We start from the raw sequence: 5,072 nt of genomic DNA, 5'->3' as shown, positions 1-5,072 counted from the left end.
TTGTACTGTGATTTCAGGAGTGTCTTACAAACCCTCTAAAACAGAGGGGAAGTTCCAAGAAAATTTCTAATGGGAGCTGCTGACAGAGATAGAAAACACAGGTGATCCGAGGAAGCTTATTAAATAACTTAATATTTATTTTACACAACATATCATTATGCATCTGTAACATAAAAAAATGTGAATACTGGTATTTTAAGATTTATATGTAAGTTTTCCATTTTGCTATTTTTCTTTTCTGCATTTCCCCTATTCTCTAGTTTGTTTATTTCTAATAAGGAGCTGGAGGCTGTGGAGAAGCAGATCCGTGACCTCGTGGAGAAGCAGGCCCTGCTGAGAGAGTGGAGAGCTGTGCTGGAAACATTCAGGGGTTGACGCTCATAAGTCCAGGGTAAGAAAACAGCTAACCCTACTACCACCTCTACTCTGTGTGGTTCTCAGCACAAGCTTGGTGCACCCAGGACGCGATCTTCCCAGATGTCCACAGCGTAAGACATGAGCCAGGACCTGGGCGATGACCTCTCTCCTTCCAACGCCTCCGGTCTTCAGGATCTCCACCTGCAGGAGCTCCACTTCGCGAGACAGAACACGACACTGTGATCATCTGAGAGGGTTAACAACACGAAAGGTTCAGTAGACTTGTTGCTTTAAATGAATGGTTGTTGTCATGGTGTAAAGAACAGAAAACTGCTATTTGTTAATAACTGGAATCTTTTCTGGGAGCGTCCTAAGCTGTTTCGCGCTGATGGCCTGCACCCCAGCAGAGTCGGAGCGGAGCTGCTCTCTGACAACATCTCCAGGACACTTCGCTCCATGTGACTAGTAAGACAATTCTCAAATAACTATTATGATGACTTTTGTTCTACACGCTCAAATAGAAGTACTTGTGCTGTCCAATCAATAAAGATTGTGTTTGTTCCAGTGTTAATTTTGACAGGCATTTTTGATTTAGCATTAGTCTAAACTCCACCAAACTACTATTATAAGCATGAGCCCCGTCAGACTGGTAGTGGCTGAGGTGTTGCAACAATATATAGTGATATTCTCAATGTTACCCAGAAAATAGGATACAGGTTTAACTCATTCGAAATACTTCAGCTTAATGTTACACTGTCAGACATGCAAAAGAAATCTAATGTATCTCTCTGGCTACTAGGGGTGTGACGAGACACTTATCACACAAGACGAGATGAGACACGAGACTGGGTTCATGAGAGCGAGATGAGATTTTTTTTTATTTTTTAAGAAATCCTCAATGATTTTTTTTTTGCATTATTGACACTGTTTTCCTAATGAATGTTGTTCAGTTGCTTTGACGCAATGTATTTTGTTTAAAGCGATATATAAATAAAGGTGACTTTGACTTTGAATGATAAAATAAATATTTAATTTCATTTCATTCATCTCCTTTTTCGTAGTACATACATTTTCACATCAATTTATTAAAAGTAAAAAAAAAAAAAACATGTTTAGGGCCCTATGAAATGTTTCATTTTTTCCCCAGCATATTATTTTTTATTATTATTGTTAACAAATTCTGTATTTTAGCATGTCTAACTATTTGAATGCATAACACAACTTAATTTATTCATTTTATTTTTTCTTAAAGGTAGCCTTACTGATATAGATATCATACCTCAAAGTGTTGTTACTGACCACTTCCTTGTATCGTGCATGCTGCATATTACTGATATTAACTATATTTCCAAAATGAGCATTATGAATGTAAGAGCCTTACATTACATTTATAACAATCATTGTTAATGTTTGAATTGTATTTCAGGGCAGTTTGTGAAGACAGATAATCAAGAGAAGTCAGTTCCAGATCCACACCAGACCTCTCTCTCACGAGGATTGCTGTCTACTAGCATATTGTGTTCTCTTCAGACTTCGGGGGATGCAGATATTACTCAGGGACATGAACACTTGAATATTGCAAGAATAGAGAAAGTAAGAATTACTTAAGATTTTAGAATTGAATGTTAATTGCTTAAACATATATACATATATATATTATTTTTTTTGAGATTCATTAAACTTGATTTGCTATAATACATCTGTTCATAAGCTATTGCATATTATTTTCAATGAATTATTTGTAGTGGTTTGGTTAAGGGTGTGATTAGCTGACGTATTATTTGTGGGAGCTTGTGATTAGTTGATGAATGTGTGCATTGTTAATGCTAATATTTAAATGCAATGTACTGAGTGCCTACTATGACTTGCATGTTTGTGCATAATGTTTTGACCCTGGATGCTTACAGAAGGGTATAGATATTTAAATATATGGAAATGTATTTATTATTAATATATCTCAATCTATGTGCTTCTGTATGGGCTGAATGCTTTCAATCATATTTCGCTGTATATCCTATGTTTTTATTAATAATCTGGGTGTATTACTGTTCATATTTGCTTGTTAATAAATTAACTGAATTCATTTCGAGTATGTATTCATCATTCACAGCTGCTGAAATAGCCTTTAAATTAGTTTGGCGACGTATATGCACCTTTCACTTTTCCGGTTGCCACGTCGCCACGACTAAACTTTGGTCACCAGATTACGTAACAGTTACGTAATGTTGTTAACAGGGTAACAATTCATGACTTATTAGAGATTTAATTATCAAATGGCGGATTCGCAAATGATCGCTTTAGTACATTTGGCAGGTATTTATACAATAATGATATTAAATAGTGGGGCAAAATCGGCTGCCAGGCCACCGGGAAATGTCCCGGTTCTCCCGGTGTCCAGTCCGCACCTGATTTCCACAGACACGCAGAATGTGCAAGTCATATATTGCATTTTTGGGGCTTTATATTCACAGACACTAGTCGATGTCATGTTTTGATTCAAGTGTACTGACCTTCTTTTGATTTAGTCATCCCGGTGGCCTGGCAGCTGATTTTGCCCCACTATTTAATATCATTATTGTATAATTGCCTGCCGAATGTACTAAAGCGAACACTGTCTATAAAACATCGGCCAGGCGGAGGACGATATAATCAGTGTTTGGAATATCGGCGTTTAAAAGAACTTTATCAACTTTATCATCTCGCAATGCTCTTCACATAAAACCTGCTTTTCATTGCCATTTAAATTGATATTTAATCACATTTAGTTTGTTAAACTAGGAAGAATTTAGTTAGAATTTAGTTCTCGTAAAATAATATTTATTATTAGGCTACATTTACATTTAGTCATTTAGCAGACGCTTTTATCAAAGCGACTTACAAATGAGGACAAAATCAACATTACAAATGTAATTTCAAAATCAACAAAAAAACAATGATATATAAGTGCTAAAACAAGTCTCAGTTAGCTTAAACAGTACACGTCGCAAGGGCTTTTGAATAATATAATAAATAGAAAGAAAACAGATAGAAAAAGAAGAGAGCACGCTATTTGAGTTTTATATATATATATATATATATATATGAAAAGAAAAAAGATGGAATACAATAAGAATAGAAAGGTGGTTAGATTTTTTTTTTTAAGAATATTATTAGAATAGTGAGTGCTAAAGTTAGAGGGTCAAATAAAGATGGAAGAGATGTGTTTTAAGCCGATTCTTGAAGATGGCCTCTGGTCTCATTGAAATAATAGATGATGATCCTGTGGAGGTTTGGATCTGAAAATACTTTAATAGCTCAAATCAATGTTAATGCAGACAGCGTCACTGTATATGATGAAGTTATTGACGGAAGATTCAGAGACAGACTGAAGATGGATGATCAGACTGGATCTCTGACCATCACAAACACCAGAACAACAGACTCTGGACTTTATCAACTTCATACCAGCAGTGTGAGGAAGCGTTTCAATCTCACTGTCAACGGTTAGTTATCAGTTTCAACTTTTACTGCAATGATATTTTAAGCTTGGCTTAAACAAATAATGCATTCTTTGCACACACCATCCAGTGTTCAGTAATTGTAGATCATCTTAAGTTTAACCTTACAAAACATAAAGTATTTACATATGTTCATACTTACCCTGTTTGACTTTGAGTGTGATAAAACTTCCCCTCCTCCTTCGTTTAGGTGAGCAATGTTGCCAGTTTTGCTACAGAACCTGTTCTGAAAATGGAAATAATGTTCCCAAACATTAAAAGGTACATATATATGTACGTTTCTTTTAAAGGTTAAGGTACAATTTGTAGAGCCAGCTCTGATTGGCTGCTTGAATCTCAATTTTAAAGAACGTCCGGTTTCTTCTGTTTCTTTCTTTTCACGGAGACGAAGTCATAGAACAGTTACGATCTGGGTAGTCCAGGTGCCAAAGAGTAAAAGTCCTGCCATATTTTTGCTCCATCCATGAACTCAGCAGATGATTTCATCAGAGGAGGAAACATGTCATTCCTTCCAAGTCACAAACGAGTCTTGAGTCAAATCCCAAGTCCTCAAAGAGTAAAAGTTAATGAGATAATTAAATGACTAATTAAATGAAAATACATTAGTGATGAACACCTGCTGTTTACAATCAACATCACTGAAGAAAAGAGAAACACAAGAACTACAACTGACTTTAAGCACAGCCTTGCATGAAATCAATTGAAAAAAAAAAAACTTGCCACCATAATTGTGGTGAGTATTTGGTTCAGTTGAGGTCTTGAGCCTTTAAACAGTGTTTGAAAACTTGCTTCTAAATGATTGATTTATTGTTTTGCAGCAAACATTTGTGCAATGCCGATGCAACCATTGATCTAGCAGATGTTTTATGCTTATGATAACTGTATGATCTTGATAAAATGTCTTGATTATGCGAGAAGAGTTTGTGGCTTAGTTGTTAGAGAGAACTGCCGTGTATTCACTGCTCTGTCTGTGCACTTTAGATGGGTTAAATACAGAATACGAATTCTGAGAATGGGTCACCACACTTAGCTGTATGTCACTTTCACAAAAACGAGAGAGATCTCATTATGCAAATGCCACCATAATAACGCTTCAATATTAAGAAAAAAAACGTTTTGGAATTAGGCATTTAGCCATGAACATTTTTCATATGATCCTCAACAGTGGTGAAAATTATTAGTCATACTGCAGTGCATTATGGGAGTAATTCATGTATT

At 35.7% G+C, this 5,072-nt stretch overlaps 1 long non-coding RNA gene across 1 annotated transcript; it reads left to right on the top strand.

Annotated features, from left to right (window-relative positions):
* LOC132159064 (uncharacterized) lies at nt 1-2,440 on the top strand. The gene is made up of 3 exons (XR_009437756.1): nt 1-101; nt 261-391; nt 1,784-2,440. It is a non-coding gene; the product is annotated as an uncharacterized LOC132159064 (long non-coding RNA).
* Nucleotides 2,441-5,072: the final 2,632 nt, after the last annotated feature.

The sequence above is a fragment of the Carassius carassius genome, chromosome 16 (assembly GCF_963082965.1).
Source record: "Carassius carassius chromosome 16, fCarCar2.1, whole genome shotgun sequence".
Lineage (NCBI taxonomy): Eukaryota > Metazoa > Chordata > Actinopteri > Cypriniformes > Cyprinidae > Carassius > Carassius carassius.
This window is presented reverse-complemented; position numbering and strand designations above follow the sequence as displayed.